We start from the raw sequence: 22703 nt of genomic DNA, 5'->3' as shown, positions 1-22703 counted from the left end.
CCTCTTTGTTTATCTGAAAATAAGCAATTGTGCTACTGAGGAAGGAGATGTCAAACACACACACGTGCGCGCACACACACGCACACACACTAACAGCCAAAGCAGAGGAGCCAGGAACAAAGACATAAACGAATGGTTTTATGTAAGGTCAATTTGTGGGAGGGGGATGTGCAACACGGGGAGCTGTTCAGAAGACAGACCCTGCCGCACCCCTACCAACCTCCCTTAGCAGCCTGGAAGTCTGGAATTGCCAGGGGGTGGGATTCCAAAGGGTATCAGTAACTGTGATGATAAAGAATAGCAATGCTGAGAGGGAGAGGACCTTCCAGAAAGGGAGAGGGAGAGCGTGGCAAGCTGAACGTGTTCTCAAAGAAGAAATGAAGCCAACTCCCAGCCCCCGCCTCTGTCTATGAAGTTCCCCAGGGCCTCAAACTCAATTCCTCCCCAGCTTCTTTGCAAAACTAAAGTAAACACACTGAGCACCGTTTACCAGAAGCAGCCAATGGTGCCCCAAGGAGCAGTATCCCTGAACTTGTAACGCTGTCTGCAGAGAAAATGCTGACGCGGTGTTTGAAACCTAGAGTTCAGGGGAGAGAGAGCCACTGGGCCAGAAAACTAATGAACAGGTATAGCAGTGTTTCGGCGTGAGTCTCCAGCAAGGACAGCACGTTCTGGCACCAGCCTGAGATCGGTAATTAGAACTGACATCTAAGAATCACAGTCTCCAGATCTCCCTAAAATGATAAAATAGCCCAAGGTGACCGTGTATTCTGATCCTGGTTTCCAGCTATTTGCATTGAGTTGATGGTCTTTTATGGAAAACTTACTACTGTTACTAATAATAGCAGCCATATGTACTTCACTCCGTACCAGGCACTGTTCTTAAGCTTTTACTTTCATTTAACAAATCCTCAGCACAATCTCATGAGATAGATGCTATTATTATTTTCATTATACAAATAAAAAATTGAAGCTCGGAGAATATAAATAACTTGCCCAAAGTTGGCGGCTGGTCAGTAGTAGGACTGAGATTCCATTTTTAAAGTTTGTGTTCTTAACCTGTACCCTCTAGGCAGGAGTCCAGGCAGCAGGGCATCGGTGGGAACTACACCGCATGTAATGGGAACAAGAGGCAAAGCCCCAAACCTGGGCAAGGGAGTCAAGGAACAGTTCCTGTGCAGAGATGCCCACTTAATCATCTGAAAGAGGAGGAAAAATTAGGTTGACAGTGAGTGGGACCCTGCAGAGGGAGCAGCAGGTACCATGACCTGCAGGGGGTAAAGTCTGGAGCATTTTCAGGTAAATGAGTCCATTTCAATATGATTGGAATGTAGAATTTGAAACGAAAGAGGGAAAATGTGAGGCTGAACAAGTAAACAGGGACCAATCCCCAAGGGGCCTTTAGTTGCCTTAACGTGGGGTGTGGGTGCTCTCTTTCTAATCCTTCATTTAGAATAAATGGATAATTTTAGATGACTTTGCTTTCTTTCCTGCATAGCATATGGAGATAGAATCGTTGACAAATTTGTTCAGCATTGGTAAGCAGTTTATCAGCATGTTGGCATTCTAGACTCTTGTCTCATTCCAGTGTAGTCTTCAGAAAAACCTTGAAGGAGAAAAATGTTTTCTCTGGCCACCCTGTTTCTCTTAATGATTATTTCTGCATTGTCAAGATTACTTCTCTTTCAGATCCTGTTTCAGTCGTAAAAGCCCATGAAATAAGTCTAATAGTTGCACTGGATTGATTCTCAGATGTGTAGCCCAGAGAAGCAGTGCCAGCTTGACGTGGTTAAGAGCATAGAGTACAGAAACAAACAAGGACTGTCTTCAGACCTAGCCTTTATCACTTCCCAGCTGGAGAACATTAGGCAAATGCCTTACAAAAGGAAGTGATAATAGCACCTACTTCTTAGCCTTAGACAGATGATTAAATGGTTAGCTGTATGTGAACTCCTTGGGACAGAGTCTGGCACATAACAAGTAGGTAGTAAACATCAGCTGTTATTGACATTTGTCCTAGAGAGATGGAGAGTGTGGTATTGGCAAAGTGCTGTGGAAATATAGAGGAAGGAGCAATTTATTGGGATAGAGAAATTTTCAGGAAAGATGCCACAGAAGATTTGGCATTTTCTACTTTTTTTTTTTTTTTTTTTTTTTTGGAGAAAAGACAGTGGTAATACCACCTTTCTTTCCCCCTCAGCATCAGAACAAGTAACTGCCTCTGGAGAAGGCATTTTTTTGCAACCTTCTTGAAAGACAGTTCTAACCTGTAGATCACCAGGTCAAGCCATCTCTGGTGCAAAGACTCAGGACATCATTTATCTGAATCATGTCCTAAAAAAGTTGATGTGTGCTCCTATTTTAAGAAAATCTCATTAATAAAAATCTCAACTTAATAAGCCACAAGCCATATTGTAGCATAATTATTTACTTTATAAAATTCGTAGCAAGTTTGTTTTTTTTTTTTAAATAACAGACTCTCCTTGAATGTTAATTTCCAGCATCTTGATTTGTACTTTCCATTGAACTGAAAAGACATTAGCTGTGGAATTTGAATTGCTCAGCTGTGTGGCACTGAGCAACGGACTCACGTTATTTCTAATTTTTACAACAGCTGTGAAATGTGCGATGTAAGTATTATTATCCATGTCTTGGAGTTAAAGAAACCAAGACTCAGAGAAGTTTTCATTAGTTGTCTTAGGTTACAAAACCAGTACATCATAGATCTTGGCTTAAAAACTAGGTTCCAGGGCCCATGCTCGTCTCTATGTGATACAGCTTCCAAGGACATAGGTTTAAACATTCTCCAGTAGGAAACATCATTTACCTGTTATTATAATCTCTCCCCTGAGAAATCAGAAGAGGTCTTTGAATCAGGAGAGGCTTTCAGGTTCCCATTTGTTTGTGCAGAGCCGCCTTGCTGCTTTTGGTCCTCTCTTTAACTTTGGTAGCAACACAGCCGTTAGCTTAGCTTCCCTTTCCTACCTAACTCAGCTTTCCACCTCATTTAACAAGAAAAGCCAGCTTGATGATGGAATTCTCTACTTTCCAAAACGTAAGATGCTGAGTGGAAATTTTACTCAATAACCCAGTCCTTTAAACTTTAATTAAGCCTATTTCAAGCCTCTGTCTAAATTTGGAACTGACAACTTAATTGGTTGTCCAAGCAGAGGAGGAGAGAGAATGCTGTCTCTGACTAGGTTAGGACTTAGGACTAGAATCCTTTTAACACTGGCAGCAAAGACAAATCTCCAAAGTATAAACTGCTCCAGATAGAGTAAAATTGTTCCGTGATGCTCTCAGTTTGGGGGGGTCACTTCTGGAGATCATATTTTAGGCATTCATGGGTTAATCCCAATCATTCTTTTCCTTTGTGGTTGATATTGCTGAACCTTTGCCTTGAATCCATTCAAAAATCATTACCTTAACTGCTACCCACAAGAGAATAAATTCCTAAGATTTTGTCCAGCCTTATCTCTTCTTCCAGATCATGCTGTTCTCAATCTGTCCAACTAAGATGGAGTTACTTCCACACTGCCTAACAGATTACCGAGAGTTGGACACTGTCTGGCAAAACTTCACTGTTAGATTCCATGTTTCCTTAAGGCAATAGACTACTGAAAAGCAGTGTTTGTGTGTGTGTGTGTGTGTGTGTGTGTGTGTGTGTGTGTGTGTGTGTGTGTGTTTGCATGTGTACATATATTTATTTGACTGCAGCCCAACAGGTCAGGAGGTCTACTTGGACCTCAACAACACAGGTCTCTAAGAAAGGATGAGGAAAACAATGGAAAGCAAAACTCAGAATCAATACAAGCTCTCAATCTTGGGAATGTGTAAAATAACCAAGAAATTTTTTGCCTCCTCTCCAAATTAGTCCTCCTAATGATGACGCTTATGTGGAAGGAACACCAGCAAAGATAAACAAAAATGGCAAACTGAAAGGGGCGTAAGAGATTACCTAACCCACTTACCTTCCTTATTGGTGATTTCACTGAGACTCAGATAGATGAATTGCCCAAGGTCATAGAGGTAGTCAGAAAACCAGTAGTCTCTGATATTTAGCCTATGGCTCTATCCACCAGGATCTAGGTCACGTGTTCATTTTCTGTGGTCTAAATCTGTCATAATTTACTATGATATTCCTTGTTTCTTATAGTCACAGAAGTTAGAAATTACACTCAAGCATAGAGTCCGTGAGAGGCATGGATGCATCAACACAGTAGAAAAATAAGAGGTTGTACAGAGTGGGAGGTCATATTCTGGAAATTAGAATGTTTTCTTGTCTTTTAAACCTCTACTATACTTAGATTGGGTGTTTAGGAGCTTTTAAAATGTAGTTTTATAAGCAGATTTTTGGTGAATGGATAACATGGTACCTAGAGATGAGAAAACTATTATGGTGGAGTTGAGATCGGTTCACTTCATCCAGTGACCTGCACATTCCTATGTTCGCAGGTAGACCAAGAAATTTCCTATTGCTTTCTGCTTGACTGTCTTGCCATCCATTTATCACATCTCACGTATGAGAAATCTGTAGATATTAAGTGGCTTCTAATTTCTAGGTTTTTTTCCTCATTCAGATCCGTGTTTCCTGCAGGGAAGATATCATAGATATTGGACATGCCAGACATAGAACTGAGGTCTAGGAGTCTGTGTTGAGGGTGGGTCTTTCTCAGCGGGCTGTGCTGAGTAGCTTGCTCCTGTCAGCGCTGGCATCTTTGTATATGTTTTGTGCCACCCCTGGTCAATTAAAAAATGGATCTAATATCCCAATTCCCCTTGGCTTTGCTTCAGCCTGTCCGAGCTGTTAACGTTTGTCTTTTTCTAACTCTCTATGAGCAGGGCTGGTTTTAACAAAATTTTAAGGTTGGAAAAGTTGGTCTTGACCTATATCTCCCCTTTCTGTGCTCTTTCATCATTCTTGGCTTTCCCCTGTCACATCTCTGCAGGAACAAGATCTTCAACGAGCTATGAGTTCATATCTAAAGCACTATTTCTTTATTCCATTCATCCAACAGTTTTTTTATCGAGCACCTACTATGTTCAAGGCATTAGATATTTGCCTACCATATTAATAATTTCTGTCGTAGGCTCGTATTCCTTGTACTACCTCTACATTTTTTGTCATATCGCCTCCAAAATAATTTAATATTTTTCTTTGTAATCAATTCACTCTTTACTTAAATTTATATCAAAAGTAGAGTTTGGAGTTTGTGTTACTCACCACGAAGCCAAACTTGCTGACTCTGTCTTCCACATCAAACCCAGCAGATGCTAGAGAAGTTATTGTTCATGTGAGGAATGTGGAGCTTCTCTTAGCAAGTGGCACAAAACTGTAAACATTCCTCAGGAGGCTTAAAGTCTGAGTTTCTTTTTAAGTGGAAGAATTGGCACCCTGGAACAACTTGGAAGGGTTAGGTGGAGGGTCCCAGGTACACTGTTATTTCTCTCTTTCAGGTTGCCTTGAGAAGCCCAGGCTGGAAGTCATGACCTGGTAGGGCATTCTCTTGGCTGTAGCTGAGTGCAGTTCCAACATAGCAATGCAAAATCTGGACGGCACCCACCATGTTCCCAGAGCCCTAAAAAGAAAGGGGTTGGAATAAACATCTACACACTGCCTCAACACCCTACCTTGGACCATTAGATCTGCCCCATGTGTAGCATGATCAAGAAGGCTATGATAAAATCTAGGCATGATTGAGTCACATAAAGTTGACCCAGAGCCCTGATGGGATAGGTGTTTATCCATCCAACGGTTATTTATGGAATGGCTGCTCTACGCCAGGCATTGTTCTAAGTGCTGCAGGTATTAGTAAACAGTACAAATTTCCCACCCCCAGGGATTTACATTCTAAAAGAAATAGATAATAAATGTGTGATAGTTGGATAATTGACCGTGAGCACTTTCTCCTGTGCTCTCTCTTCAGCATGGGCCAGACAAGTGCCACAAAAGGTGAGTATCTCTGGATAAAAGACAGCCTGGGCTGATGTGACAAATGATGTCAAGGGAGAGAATGTAGGTCCCAGAAAAGAGTAGAAATGGTTAAGCAGATTATATCAATAGACAATCTACCTAGGATATAGTTCCCTTCCTTTTAAATCACAGCTAGAAGAACAAGGCTAGGGTTAGACGTCACCCTTCCCAGAGGCAAAGATTATAATTTGAGGGAGCTGACCTTGTAAAAGAAATATCAATAAGACAATAATAAAATTAAGAAGTTTGCACAAAATATTTGATGACAATAATACAAGGCAGCAACAACAAATACATAGTAGAGAAAGCAGAGCTACTGGAGCAGAAAAAGCAGGAACTTTGAATAAGCACAATACATATCCTTAGGGAAATAAGGAAATTTATTGCAAGCATGAAAAAAGGGCAGATATTTTAAAAGAAGAACCATTTAGAGATATTGGATGTGAAACAATGTAATTATTTTAATAAAGGGTTTTATAAAAAATGTAAATAGCAAAATAGCTACAAAGAATTAATTAATGGGCTGGAAAATCATGTTGAGAAGATTATCCAGATCAAGGGGATGGCATAAATAGAATGTATTTGAAAAAAAATTCAGAGAGATAGAAGATCAAATTACAGTGCAAACATTCTAGAAAGAAACATTTGAAAAGACAATGTAGGAAGGTAATCTTTGAAGAAAAAGTGAGTGTTTTCCAGAACTAAAGAAAGACACATGACCTTAGATTAAAAATGGTTTCAGAGGGTGAAGGAGCACACAATAAACAGATAAAGAAATAAAACCACACATCCAGACACAGCAGAGTGTTATTTAATGAATGGCTTCCACAGTGAAAAACAAATCCCCTCTGAAGCCACAGGCAAAACATAGTACCTCAGATTTCTCAGAATCAACAAGACAATGAGATCATGTATTGTTGGGGGGCTGGAGAAGGAACAGATTTTAGATTATCCAGAAAACAGATAGTTCAGATGATTGGGCAAAGTAAAAATCTTTCACCTTATCACTCACAGACCTCAACTAAAGTAATTTTTTTAAATAAATTTATTTATTATTTTATTTATTTATTTTTGGCTATGTTGGATCTTCGTTGCTGTGCACAGGCTTTCTCTAGTTGTGGCGAGCAGGGGCTACTCTTCGTTGCAGTGTGCGGGCTTCTCATTGTGGTGGCTTCTCTTGTTGCAGAGCACGGGCTCTAGGCGTGTGGGCTTCAGTAGTTGTGGCACATGGGCTCAGTAGTTGTGGCTCGTGGGCTCTAGAGCACAGGCTCAGCAGCTGGGGCCCACAGGCTTAGCTGCTCTGCGGCATGTGGTATCTTCCCAGACCAGGGCTCGAACCTGTGTCCCCTGCATTGGCAGGCAGATTCTTAACTACTGCACCACCAGGGAAGCCCTAAAGTATCTTTTCTAGCGTATTCCCTACAAAATTATGTTAGTCCACAAGGAAGCAATGATTATAAAAAGCAGGAATAAATAAGGGCATTAATAAATATTATTTGTTTTAATAAACAGTGATTAAAGGAAATATATATCCACAACACCTAATCTACAACTTAATGTCATATCAAAACTGGTGAGGTGAATTGTAGTAGAGAACAAAGGGAGTTAAAAGTCGGCCAAGGTTCTTATCATATGAGAGAGGGACACATAGGTATTAAAGAAATTGAGGCATTGGCCAGGGAAAGAGAAATATATGCTTTAATAAGAGAATTGTAACCATCAGAAAATGCAATGAAATGCATAAGTTTAAACAAGCAATGGGGAATAAAAGGAGGGAAGGACAGAAGGAAAAAAATAAGAATTGATTAATCTAAGCAATAAAAATTGTTCCTAGGGCTTCCCTGGTGGCGCAGTGGTTGCGAGTCCGCCTGCCGATGCAGGCGACATGGGTTCGTGCCCTGGTCTGGGAAGATCCCACATGCCGCAGAGCGGCTGGACCCATGAGCCATGGCTGCTGAGCCTGCGCGTCTGGAGCCTGTGCTCCGCAAAGGGAGGGGCCACAGCAGTGAGAGGCCCGCGTATCACAAGAAAAAAAAAAAATTGTTCCTAGACACAAACCAGAAAGATAGTGGAAATCATTCCAAATTCACACATAGGTATTATAGTAAATAAAATGGATTAAAGACAGATATTTAGAAACATAGACTCAGAAAAGTTTAAAAGTCCAGTATATCCTTTTCTTTTTTCTTTTACTTAAAACTAGACAGAAAGAGTGAAAATAAAGATAACATATGGGAAAAGAGATAGTAGACAAACATGAAACATGAAAATAAAGCTGGAATAATTGCACTTTTGATATCAAATAAAATGGAATTAAAAAGTATACACACGCCTATATATTATGCATACATCTGAGTTAGAAAACAGCATAGAACACAGATTGGCACAGCTCAATAGAAAAGATAGTTGTAATTATCATTAATATTTTTATTATAAGACAAATTATAGACAAATCTCCTATTCAGAACAATTCCACATAATCTGTGTAAATATTCTGCCTTTAAGGAGAAGGAGTATAACTACCTTTAAGTGTGAGAGCTTGTAATGACTTCCTTGCAAAGAGTACAGTACGGAGAAGGGGGGAAAGTGTAACTGGACAGTGGAGAAACTGACAAATATTAACTACCTCAGTCAGGTGATCAAGATTCATATCAGCAGATGAAAGTGGCACGTTGCCCTTGTGACCTTCCTCTCCCAAATCTAGAACCTCAGTTTAATCATGAGAAAAACACCAGACAACTCCAAACGGAGCAACATTCTATTGATAACAAAATACCTGGCTAGTGCCTTTCAAAAGCTGGTCAAGGTAACCGGAAATAATGAATATGAGAAACTGTCAAGGCCAAGAGAAGCCTGAGGGAACTTGATGGTTAACTGTCATATGGAACTCTAGGCAGGATCCTAGAATAAAGAAAATAGTCATTGGGTAAAAACTAAGGACATCTGAATGGTGTCTGAACTTTATTTAATCATAATTTACCAACATTCATTCATTAATTGTAACAAATGTACCATGCCAATGTAAGTTGTTAATAATAGGGATACTGGTTGTCGGGTATATTGGATCACCCTGTCTTATCTTCACAATTTTTCTGTAAATCTAAAAGTCTTTTAAAATTGTTCATAAATGTTATCTAAAAGTGATAGCTAACAGGTTTTTTGTTTTGTTTTTGTTTTGTTTTGTTTCGTTCTGTTTTTTTTTTTAAGGATCATAGTCCTAAATGTAAGAGCTAAGTCTATAAACCTTTAGAAGAAAACATGGGAGTAATTCTTGGTTAGACAATGGTTTCTAGATATGACACTGAAAATATTAGCCACAAAAGAAAAAAATACACCAAAATTAAAAACTTATGTATTACAAACTATACATCAAGAAACTGAAGAAACAACCCACCAGAAATTAGAAAGTGTTAACACATGATATATATCTGATAAGGGAATTCCATCCAGAATATATAAAAACTTGTACAACTCAATAATAAAAAGAAAACCCAATTGAAAAATGGGTCAGGGATCTAAATAGACATTTCTTTAAGGAAATAGACATTTCTTTAAAGAAAATATACAGCCAACATTTATATCATTAAATGTTAGAGAAATGCAGATGAAAACCACATTGAGTTCACTTCACATCCACCAGTTGTGGCTAAACTAAAATGTTGTCTAGGATAGGGAGAGATTGGAAACCTATATATTATTATTATTATTATTTTTAGTCTATAATCCATGATTTTACACTACTATGTATAAAATAAATAACTAATGAGAACCTGCTGTATAGCACAGGGAAATCTACTCAGTGCTCTGCAGTGACCTAAATGGGAAGGAAATCCAAAAAAGAGGGGATATATGTATACATATAGCTGATTCACTTCGCTGTACAGCAGAAAATAACACAACATTGTAAAGCAATTATACCCCAATAAAAAAAAAAAGGAAACCTATATATCATTGATGGGATTGTAAAATGATGCCGCTGCTTTGGAAGTTCCTCAGTTTAGCCATTCATTAAAATGTCAAACATAGAGTTACCATATAATCCAGCTGGTCCACTCTTACGTATTATATACCTATGAGAAATGAAAACACATGTTCACACAAAAACTTGTAAATCAGTGTTCATAGTAGCATTATTCATAAGAGCTAAAATACAGAAACAACAGCAGCCAATGTCTACCAACTGATGAATGGGTGAACAATGTGGCATACCCATACAATGGAATATTATTTGGCAATAATAAGAAATACTGGTAATGCTACAACATGGATAAATCTTGAAAATATTATCCTAAGTGAAAGAAGCTAGACGTAAAAGACAACATACTGTATGGTTCCATTTATATGAAACGTCCAGTATAGGAAAACTCACAGACACTTAAAATAGATTAGTGGTTGCCAGAGGTTGGTGGTAGGAGAAAAAGAGGAGTAGCTTCCGATGGGTACAGGTTTTTGGGGGGTTAAGAAAAATGTTCCAACTTAGTCGTGCTGATTGTACAACTCGTGAATAAACTAAAAACCACAGAAGTGTGAACTTTAAAAGAGTGAATTTTATGATTTGTAATTACATTAGAAAATTTGAAGACCATAAATACTTGTTTGAGAAAACAGAACACATTTCTTCTTTGGCACACGTGAACCATTCTTCAGAACCAACAATGTATCAGACCACAGAGGACTTTCAATAGATTCAAAGACTCAGCACCTCACATTATAGTCTTTGACCACCATGCCGTAAAATTAGAAATTAATAACAAAAGAACACAGTGTTCCCATGTGAACGGGAACTATAATAATCGTGCCTCTAAATAACTCATGGGTTAAAAAGGAAATAAACAGGGAAATTGTAAACTATTACAGCCAAGTAAAATGAAAGCGGTGTATTTCAAAATGTATGATGTGCTCCTAGAGAGTAACAAGAAGGAAATGTATAGCTTTGAGTGTAATTATCCGAAAACAAATGAGGCTGGAGATACACGAGGATCAATTCAAGAAGCTAGAAAAATAGAAACAGAACACATTTCAAGCAACAAAAAGAAATGAAATAATAAAAATGAGGCCAGAAACTGTGGAGTACAGGACAACAGGATAATTCTTAAAGTTCTCTGAAAAATGAAATGTAGCAAATAAACATATGGCTAAACAGAAGAAACATAATAATAAGCAAATGAAAAAGAAAAAATGTGAAAATCTATAAAATATAGCAGATTGTACAAAAGCACAAAATGTAATGAACAATTATATGCTAACAGATTGGGTAACCTAGATTAAGCAATACATTTTTAGAAAAACACGGTGTCAAAATACAAGAAAATATAGTAAAACATGCAAGAACAATAGCCATCAGAAAATTGAAGTGGCAGTAAAATCAAATGCATCCCTGCACTCATACTTCCTCCCCATCCGTCATATATTTTCTCGCTCGCTTCTTGGGCTACTGGCTCTTCTCCCTCCACTTGCCAGATTGCTCCTTGCCTGATCTTTTTTCATAGCAAGTAGGATTACAACCCACCTTGCTTATCACTATGAGCTAGCTTCCTAGAGGTTTAAGTGAAGTTCATAATCTTTGGCTTATTCTTTGCCTAATCATTTTAAACTGTAGTTCTGGAATAGGTTACCTCTCGAAGCCTTTGCCCATCTTTTTCCCTCTCCCTGGAATGGCTCTTTTAACTTTTCCACCGTCTTCTATTTCCTATCTTTTAGAACTCAGCTCCACTATTATCTTTTCCTGGAAGAGAGAACTCACCCCCACTCTACCTGAATTTTACTCGCTTTGCACTCCGGATGCAATCTGCACATGAGTAAGTAGCATTTGCTCTCATAAATGTAAAACCAGCATCACTTGCTGTAAAGAGAAGGTAGGTGAAAAAAATAAATATTTTTTTACATTTTATTTTAAATGGGTGCTGCAGCCTGCTCTTGCCTCTCTGCCTGAGATCTATTCTCAGTTTATTAAAAGGATATTACCACCTGTTGGACAAGGAGTAAAAAAACAAGCACTAAACCAAGATTTTTCTCTTTAATGTTACAGAAAGACTGAGAGAGAAAATTATAAGTGGAATAATTGCCTTAATTTCACTGGACATCATATTATGTCTCATACATAGGCGAACAGAGATTTGCCTAAGATAGTATTTCTGCCCTCAGGGAGTTCCTGTAAGGTGCCAGCTTTGCTATGGTATTTGTATTCACTTGGGAGTCTTTTAAAGACAAAAGAAAAAATGAAGGAAAAACGACAATATGGACTGCCCAAAAAATCACGGGCGAATTTCAGTCAGGAGGGAGCCAGCTGAGGGCGAGTGGTGCCACTTAACGTGTACCTTGTAAACAGGTTGTTGGCTTCCTGCTCCTGCAGTGGATGCTGGCTGTTGATTCATGATTGTGGATAGTGCAGCACCTCTAAAGTCACCATGTGAGAGCGAACTTGCTCTGGCAAGTTTAATACTGAACAGAGATGAACTTGGTTGATCTGCCCAGGCAGGCATTGTTCTTATTTTTCTTCCGGACTCCATGCAGGTCTCTCATGAAGTTGAACACTAGCTGAAGAGAATTACCATTTCCAGTGAATGGTGTGTATATGTGTATGTGTGTGTGTAATTTATTTATGGATTTTTTTAAGCTATATAACATGTAAAGTTAAGCATGCATGACATTTTGAGGTTCCTACATTTCTTTTGATGGTAAAAATTAGTTTTAAAGAAATTGTTGAAATACACTTGATTTTCAGATCAAAAGCACCTCCAAATGTTATCATCTTTCAGACATGATAGATTGGTTACTCCCATTTAAGTTAAGGTGATTTCTCATTACTATATGGAACATTGATTTTACAGAAGCTCTAAACCTTAATAAGATAAAAATTTTGGCAAAATATTGCCTTGCGCTCAAGTATCTCTTTAATCTGAAAAGAAGTTTAATTAAACCTCTAAGCCACTAAGAAGCTAAAGTAGTCAAACATTAAATCAGATGGCCTGTCTTGACAAATGATAAAATCTCAAAGTTAAAAACCCATAGAAGTCATCAACATGGTGTGATAGAAAGGAGAAGGTGAATCACAATTGTGGAATTATTTCCATGGACCCTACCCTTCATAAGCAGGATCAGGATATAGAAGCCCAGAATGCATATTTAATGTCCAAGGTCAAGGAGATATAAATGGTGGAACAGAAACCAGGATGTACATCTGTCTGTCTCTAATACGTTTTTGTAGTGCCACACCACTAATTTCATCCAGTGGTAACTTCAAAGTTGGAGCTGGAGATCTTGCTCTCCTTAACAAACTGCATGGGACATAAAACATAATTCACCCATTCTAAGTTCAGTGAACTCTGACCGTGTACTCAGTATTGTAACCACCACTATAAATCAGAATGTAGCTTTAAGCACCAACATTCCAGTAATTACCTTAAATAAAAGTATCAAAATACACCAGTCAGAAGACAGAGATAGGCAGAGTAGATTTTTAAAAATGACCCCACTATTAAGCGCTTATTTTTAAAAAACTCACTTTAAATTCAACAACATAGATGGGTTAAAAATAAAAGAATGGAAAAAAGGTGCACTGTGCAAATATTAATTAAAAATTAAGGAATGGTGTTTAATGTTTAATTAAAAACTAAACAATGGTGAAATATCTGAAAAAGTAGGAAATACAAGGGAATAAAACAAATTTAGAGCAAAGACAATAGAGAAAAAGAGAGTTATTACATAATGATAAAAGGACAAATCATCATTAGAATGATAACTATCCTAAATGTGTACACATCAAACAATGGAGCCTCAAAATACATGAAACAAAGACAGAGGGACCTCCCTGGTGGTCCAGTGGTTAAGACACTGGGCTTCCAATGCAGGGGGTGCCGGTTCGATCCTTGGTCGGGGAGCTAAGATCCCGCAGGCTGCACGGCATGGCCAAAAATAAGTACATAAAATTTTTTTAAAAAGAGCTGACAGATAACCTTTCTGGCTTTATCTATAGCTAATTCACTTAACTATATCTATATCAGGTATCCTTCCTTTTTGCTAGTTTCTAAACTTCTCAAGCAATTACATAATTTTATGCAACAGTATTTTTTAAAATTTATGTTGTTCCCTCTATTTTTTATTGAGGCATAGTTGACGTATAATATTATATTACTTACTGTTGGATAATGTAGTGATCTGAAAATCACATTTTGAAATAATTGCCATGACAAGTCTACTAACTGTCACCATACAAATTTACTACGGTATTATTTACTATATTCCTTATGCTGTGTATTACATCACTGTGACTTACTTATTTTATAACTGAGATTTGTATCTCTTAATCCCCTTGACCTATTTCACCAAGTCCCCCAACTCATTTCCCCTCTGGCAAATATCAGTTTGCTTTCTGTACTTATAAGTATGTTTTTTGTTTGTTTTGTTTTATATATTCTCCATACAAGTGAAATCATACAATACTTGTCTTTCTCTGTCAAACTTATTTCACTTAGCATAATACCCTTTAGGTCCATCCATGTTGTTGCAAATGGCACAATTTCATTCTTTTTATGGCTGAGAGATGTTCCATTGTGTATACATACCACATCTTCTTTATCCATTTATCAATGGGCACATATGTTGCTTCCTTATCTTGGCTATTGTGAATAATGCTACAGTGAACATAGGAGTACATATATCTTTTTGAGTTAGTGTTTTTGCTTTCTTCTGGTAAATACCCAGAAGTGGAATTGCTGGATTTTAAAGTAGCTCTATTTTTAATTTTTTGAAGAATCCTCATACTGTTTTCCATAATGTCTGCACCAATGTACATTCCCACCAGCAGTGCCTGAGTTTTCCCTTTTCTCCACACCCTCAGCAACACTTGTTATTTGTTGTCTTTGTGATGATAGCCGTTCTGACAGGTGGGAGGCAATAAATCATTGTGGTTTTGATTTCCGTTTCCCTGGTGATTACTGATGTTGGGCGTCTTTTCCTGTGTCTGTTAGCCATCTGTATGTCTTCTTTGGAAAAATGTCTAGTCAGGTCTTCTGCCCATTTTTAAATTGGGTTGTTTGTTTTTTTGATATAGAGTTGTATGAGCTGTTTATATATGTTGGATATTAACCCTTTATCAGACATATTATTTGCAAACATCTTCTCCCATTCAGTAGATTATCTTTTCGTTTTGTTGATAGTTTCCTTTACTGTGCAAATAGCTTTTTAGTTTGATTTAGTTCCTTATTTATTTTGCTTTTGCTCCCCTTGCATGAGGTGACATTTCCAAAAAGATATTGCTAACACCAATGTCAAAGAGGTTGCTGCCTGTGTTTCTTCTAGGAGTTTTATGATTTCAGGCCTTAATCTTTCTTTAATCCTTTTTAAGTTCATTTTTGTATATAGTGTAAGAAAACGGTCTAGTTTCAGCCTTTTGCATGTAGCTATCCAGTTTTCCCAAAATTATTAAATGAAGAGACTGTCCTTTCCCCATTGTATACTTTTGCCTCCTTTTTTGAATATTAATTGACCACATATTTCTGGGCTCTTTATTCTGTTCCATTGATCTGTGTCTGTTTTTGTGCCACTACCATTACTGTTTTGATGACTGTAGCTTTGTAGTATAGTTTGAAATCAAGGAGCATGATACTTCCAGCTTTGTTCTTTCTCAAGATTGCTTTGTCTCTCTAGGGTCTTCTGTCATTCCATAGAAAATTTAGGATAATTTGTTCTAGTTCTATGAAAAATATCATTGGTATTATGGTAGGGATTGCATTAAATCTGTAGATTGTTTGGGTAGTATGAACTTTTTAACAATATTAATTCTTCCAATTCATGAGCATGTACATCTTTCCACTTATTTGTGTGATCTTAATCTCTTTCATTAATATCTTATGGTTTCCAGAGTATAGGTCTGTCATTTCTTTGGTTAAATCTATTCTTTGGTATTTTATTCTTTTTAATGCAATTACAAATGGTATCATTTTCTTGCTTTCTCTTTCTGATAGATCATTATTAGTGTATAAGAACACCACAGATTTCTGTATATTGATCTTGTATCTTGCAACTTTACTGACTTCATTTAATAGTTGTGATAGTTTATTGGTGGAATCCATAGGGTTTTTTAAATATGTAGTATCATGTCATCTGCAAACAGTGACAGTTTTACTTCTTCCTTTCCAATTTGTATGCCTTTTATTTCTTTTTCTTGTATGATCACTGTGTCTAGGACTTCCAATAGTATGTTGAATAAAAGTGGTGACAGTTGGCATCCTTTTCTTGTTACTGATTTTAGAAGAAATGCTTTCAGTGTTTCATCATTGAGTATGATGTTAACTGTGGGTTTGTCATATGTGGCCTTTATTATGTTGAGGTATGTTCACACTAAGCCCACTTTGTTGAGAATTTTTATCATGAATGGATGTTGAATTTTGTCAAAAGTTTTTTCTGCCTCTATTGAGATGATCATATGATTTTTTATCCTTCATTTTGTTAATGTTGTATATCACATTGATTTGCAGATATTGAACCATGCTTGCATCTTTAGGATAAATCTCTTGATCATAAATCATACTTGATCATGATGTATGAGCCATTTAATGTATTGTTGAATGTGGTTTCCTAATATTTTGTTTAAGATTTTTGCATCTCTATGTTCATTAGGGATGTTGGCCTGTAATTTCCTGTCTTTGGTTTTGGTATTATGGTAATGCTGGCCTTGTAGAATGAGTTTGGAGCAATTTTTTCCTTTTCAACTTTTTTGGAATAGTTTGTGAAAGATACGTATTAACTCTTCTTTAAATGTTTGGTAAAATTCCCATGTGAAGCCGTCTGGTCCTTGACTTTTGTCTATTGGAAGTTTTTTGATTACTTATTCAATTTCATTACTAGTAACCTGTCTGTTCAGATTTTCTATTTCTTCCTGATTCCAGTCTTGGAAGATTGTATATTTCTAAGAATTTATCCATTTTACTCTATGTTGTCCAATTTTTTGGTGTATAATTTTTCATAGTAATCTCTTATCCATTATATTTCTCTGGTGTTGGTTTTCTCTCTCATTTATAATTTTATTTATTTGGACCCTCTCTCTTTTTTTTCTTGATGAATCTGGCTAAAGGTTTATTAATTTTGTTTATCTTTTAAATAACCAGCACTTAGTTTCATTGTTATTTTCTATATTTTTTAGTCACTATTTAATCTATTTCCACTCTGATCTTTTTTATTTCCTTCCTCCTACTAACTTTGATCTTTGTTTGTTCTTCTTTTTCTAGTTCCTTTAGGTGTATTTATTTGGGATTTTTCTTGTTTCCTGAGATAAGCCTGTATTGCTATAAGTTTCCCTCCTAGAACTGCTTTTGCTCTGTCCCATAGATATTGGAGCATTGTTTCCGTTTTTTATTTTTCACATAGGATTTTAAAATTTTATCTCTGATTTCTTCAGTGACCCAGTGGTTGTTTAATAACATGTTGTTTAGACTCCATAGGCTTATGATTTTTCCATTTTTTCTCTTCTAGTTCTTTTCCAGTCTCATACCCTTGTGGTCAGAGAAGATGCCTGATAAGAATTTAGTCTTGTTAAATGTATCGAGACTTGTTTTGTGGCCTAACATACAGTCTTTCCTGGGGAATGTTTCATGTGCACTTGAAAACAATGTGTATCCTGCTGTTTTGGGATGGAATGTCCTGTATATATCTATTAAGTGTATCTGGTCTAGTGTGGCATTTAATGATATTGTTTCCTTTTTGATATTCTGTCTGGATGATCTGTCCATTGATGTAAGTGGGGTGTTAAAGTCCCCTACTATTAATGTATTGTATTACATCAATTTCTCCATTTATGTCTGTTAATATTTACTTTATACGTTTAGGTTCTTCTATGTTGGGAACAAATATATTTACAAGTGTTATATCTTCTTGTTACCTTTATCATTATGTAATGTCTTTCTTTGTCTCTTTTTACAGTCTTTATTTTAAAGTCTATTTGTCTGATATAAGTATTGCTACCCCTGCTTTCTTTGTGTTTTTTATCCATTAAGCCACCCTCTGTCTTTTCATTGGAGTGTTTAGTCCATTTATATTTAAAGTAATTATTGATAGGTATGAACTTATTGCCCTCTCCTTAATTGTCATCTGGTTATTTATGTTGTTCTTTCCTTTTCCTTTCTTCTTATCTTGCTCTGTTCCCTTTTGATTTGATCACTTTATTGTTATGTTTGCACATCTTTTTCTTTATTTTTTTGTGTATCTATTATTGGTTTTTGGTTTGTGGTTACCATGAGGTTCTTATACAACAACCTATGTATATAGAAATCTATTTTCAGTTGATGGTCACATAAGTTTGAACACATTCTAAAGGCATTACTTCTTTATTACCACTCTGTCATGTTTAATATTTTTGACATCATCTTTTACATCTTTTTTATTTTGTGTATCTGTTAAGTAATTATATCTACCTATATATATAGATATAGATAGATAGAGAGATAGAGGGATAGGTAGATCTATCTATCTATCTATAGACAGGATTTTACTAGTTCTTTCCTTTAACATTCATATTAGCTACACAGGTAGTTGATCCACTATTTTTATTATATTTTTACATTTACTGGTGACTCATTTCTTTCATAATTTTCATATTTATACCTATGTTTTTTTCTGTTTAAACAAGTCCTTTTGACATCTCTTGTAGGGTCAGTTTAGTAATGCTGAAATACCTTAGCTTTTGCTTGTTTGGGAAGCTCTTTATCTGTACTTCAATTCTGAATGATAACCTTCCCAGATAGAGTATTCCTGATTGTAAGGTTTTTTCCTTTCAGTACTTTGAATATGTCCTGCCACTCCCTCTGGCATCTTAAGTTTACACTGAAAAGTCAGCTGATAGTTTTATGAGGGCTCCCCTATATGTAATTAGTTGTTTTTTTCTTGCTGCTTTTAAGATCCTCTCTTTAACTTTTGACATTTTTAATTATAATATATTTTGGTGTGAGTCTCTTTGGGTTTATCTTGTTTGGGACTGTCTGTGCTCCCTGGACTTGAATATGTTTCCTTTACCATGTTAGGAAAGTTTTCAACCACTTTTTGCTTCAAATAGCTTTTCTGTCTCTTTTTCTCTCTCTTCTCCTTCTGGGATGTGAGTGTTAGTACACTTGATATTGTACAAGAGGTCCCTTAAACTATCCTCATTTTTTGGTTTCTTTTTTCTTTTTGCTGTTCTGATTGGGTGATATACTCTAGCCTGTCTTCCAGAGTGCTGGTCCTTTCTTCTGCACTATCTAATCTTCTGTTGGTTCCCTCTAGTGTATTTTTCTTTTCCATTGTTGTATTCTTTACCTCTGATCAGTTCTCTTTTTTATTCGCTCTCTCTTTGTTGGAGTTCTCACTGTGTTCTTCCATTCTGCTCCTGAGTTCAGTGAGTATCCTTATGGCCATTATTTTGTACTCCTTATTTGACAGGTTGCTTATCTCTGTTTCATTTACTTCTTTTTCTAAAGTTTTGACAAGTTATTTTTTGGAACATATTCCTTTGTCTCCTCATTTTGCCTAACTCTCTGTGTTTGTTTCTGTGTATTAGGTAAATCAGCTATGTCTCCTGGTCTTGAAAGAGTAGCTTTGTGTAGAAGATGTCCTGTGGTCCTCAGAAGTGTAGTTCCCCCTGGTCACCAGAGCCAACTGCTCTAGGAATGCCCCTGTGTGTACTGTGTGTGTGCTCTTATGGGCAGGCCATGCTTGCTGTGGGTGTGCTAGTGTGTGAGTTTGGCACCCAGTGTGGCTGGCTGTAAGGCCCTGTTGCAACTATTGTGGGTGGTTGGGTGTAAGGAGCTAGCCCCTGGGGCAAGAGCTGCTTTGGGAGGATGCAGGTGCTGGCCATGGCCATCCACTGGGTTTGGCCATGTTGGGAAACTACTTTGGAGGGTCTCCAGGGCTGGCCTATATTTCCCACCATGACTTTCAAGGCAGGGGGCTCTTTAGAGGTGCTCTGGTGGTAGCTAAGCATTCCTGCTGGGACTGGTGGGACAGGGGGCTTCTTTGGAGAATTGTGCTAGCTGTGTCAGGTCCACAGGTGAATCTGGGGCAGAGTAAGTGGTGATAATAAGTTAGATGGGGAGAGTCAGAAATGGTGCTTGCCAGTGCAAGGCCAGCTAGAGGGTGAGCCTCAAACATACAAAAAAATCAAAGTTCCAACAGATCCCTGACTCTCAGGTATACGCTCTAAAATTATTTAACGAATCTCCTTCATGTAAGACAGGTAAAAAAAAAAAAAAAAAAAATTCAGAGAAAACTTCTAACTCTCTCACCTGAGAATATGTCTGTGAAAGGAGCCAGATTTGAAAAACGCTGTCCCAAATGATTTTTCAGGCTGCTGCCTCTGCCCTGAGACTTGGGGGAGTGACTTTCTGCATGCGCCCTTTTAGAGTAGAGTCTTGGTTTCCTACAGTGCTCTGGCTCTCTCAGATGTTAAGTCCCTCTGGTTCATGTTATGGGGCCTCATCTTCCCAGTGCAGGTCTCCTAGGGTGAGAGGCCCAAGGTGGGATTCAGAATCTCAGCGGGGACTGCTTATGTTATGCCCTCCCTCCCACTTTTGGGTCACAGTGCTGGGGTATAGATCCCGGCCAGACTGTGTCTCTGGCCCTTCTACCTGTCTCAGTGTGGTTTTTCCTTTTTATCTTTGGTTGGTTGTGGAAAATCTTTTCTGCTAGTTTTCAGATCATTCTCAGAGATAGTTTCTCTACATGTAGTCAGAATTTTGGTGTGTTTGGGGGAGGAGACAAGCCCATGATCTTCCTATTCTGCCACCTTGTCCCAGCCTTTCTCTATTCCCTCTATTTTTTTTTTTTTTTTTTTTTGCGGTACGTGGGCCTCTCACTGTTGTGGCCTCTCCCACTGCGGAGCCCAGGCTCCAGACGCGCAGGCTCAGCGGCCATGGCTCACGAGCCTAGCCGCTCCGCGGCACGCGGGATCTTCCTGGACCGGGGCACGAACCCATGTCCCCTGCATCGGCAGGCGGACTCTTTACCGCTGCGCCACCAGGGAAGCCCCCTATTCCCTCTATTTTGAACACCCATCATCTTTCAATATCCAAATGAAATACAATTTTAATATTTCTCTGTACAATTTACCAATGCCAGCAACAGGTTTATTTGTTCTTTGCTTTGTTGTGAATGTACTTTATGTGCGACCCTATTGAGTAACTGTAATTAGCCTGTTATTTTACAGGCATCTGCTTTGGGAGGGATGCTTTTCTGCTTGACTGTGAGCAGTTCCTGAAGAAATGGGAGCTGTGTCCTATTTTTTTTTGTACTCCCTACGACATAACATCAATATTATTTGTTAAATTTAATAATCTTGATTTTGTTGTTTTGCAATATCTAGGAATGTTCTCTGAAATCTTAAATATAAAAGTTATTTTCAGTGCTGTTTATCAGTGTTGCAGGTTGTGTGTGTTGGAAGCAGATGCTTGAGGGGATCTTTGGCAGGTGTTTCTTACACTGTTCACCATGTGCTAGACTCCTTTACCTCTAAGCCAGTGTTTCTGAACCGAGTTTATCCCAAGCCTCCTAGGATGAATCTATAGTTGGTTTTCTGCTACAGCCCAACAACCAAATTATTTTGTTGATGTTGACTTTATAGAGTTTATATTATGAAATCAGTAGATATTAATACTTTGAATGTGCTTTTTAAAACTACATGCATCCCCTGCTCACCATCCCCACCCCGCCTCATCCCGTCTTGAGAGTCACTGCTGTGGACCTGTGTTCTCAATCTTGACAACTCAGAGATCTCATAGGAAATGTTCAACAATTCTGTGAAAGTTTTGAAAACCTAACTTGAGAAATTTCACATGAAAGGTTAAGCATGTTGGTCTTCATTAGCCACAGGGATCAGAGGTACAAGTTCAGATGCTGTGATCATATGGTGACGCTGTTATATAAGATGGTCATCCTGGTAATCATGAACAAGTGTGTACTAATTTGATTTAGATCATCAACAAAAGTAAAATGCAAAATTTAAAACATTCAGAGAAAACTTCCAACTCTCTCACCCGAGAATATGTCTGTGAAAGGAGCCAGATTTGAAAAATGCTGTCCCAAATGATTTTCTCTTCTTTTTTCCCCACTTTTTGAAGACTTAAGAATCTCTGACTATGAAGTTTGTTCTAGAATTGCAAGATTAAGTTAATTTCCTTCTGCAGTCTCTAGTGGGAATGGTTAATTTCTTTTCTAATAAAGAAGTATAGGTAATGAAAGAAAACAATAAAAAGAAGGAGTTTGATGTGCAAAGTATTTATTAGGAATCAGTAACATTGGAAGGGAGAAGGATGTGGATCTGCAATGATGTGTTACAAGAGCCTTCACTAACTGGGCAGGGTTCGCTCCAGAACTGTCCCTTGTTGAGCTGAAATGGCCGGGTCTTCTGCTCAGTCAGTCATCTGGATGTGGGCTGATTCCAGAAGGGGATGACTTTGGGTGAGGCAACTCTGCAGGTGAAGCACATGCTACAGGAGTTGATAGCTGGAGGCTGTCTGCCCTCAGGTAGAGTGACAAGTCTTTCTTGGAAGGGGGATTTGGGTGGCACATCTCCAGGTCTGCCACAATTAGTAACAGTAGTTAATATTTATTGTTCACCATATGCAGGAATACTACAAAAAGCCTTTTATGCAGATCATCTCATTAAGTCTCACCTTCTCCCCCTAAAGTAGGTATGATTATTCTTCTATTGTACAGATGAGACAACAGACTAAGAGGGGGTAATTGGCTTGTTCCAAGTCACACC

At 37.7% G+C, this 22703-nt stretch overlaps 1 long non-coding RNA gene across 1 annotated transcript in view; it reads left to right on the top strand.

Annotated features, from left to right (window-relative positions):
- Window positions 1-22703, top strand: part of LOC307197492 — a 739380-nt gene that overhangs the window by 478389 nt on the left and 238288 nt on the right. Inside the window, exon 8 of the long non-coding RNA XR_013831420.1 lies at window positions 11675-11772. This is a non-coding gene — a long non-coding RNA (uncharacterized lncRNA). The remainder of the gene's footprint in view (window positions 1-11674; window positions 11773-22703) is intronic.

Source organism: Stenella coeruleoalba (genome assembly GCF_951394435.1).
Source record: "Stenella coeruleoalba genome assembly, chromosome: 14".
In the NCBI taxonomy this organism is placed as follows: Eukaryota; Metazoa; Chordata; class Mammalia; order Artiodactyla; family Delphinidae; genus Stenella; species Stenella coeruleoalba.
The sequence above is the reverse complement of the archived record's forward strand: the minus strand, read 5'-3'. Positions and strand labels throughout refer to the sequence as shown.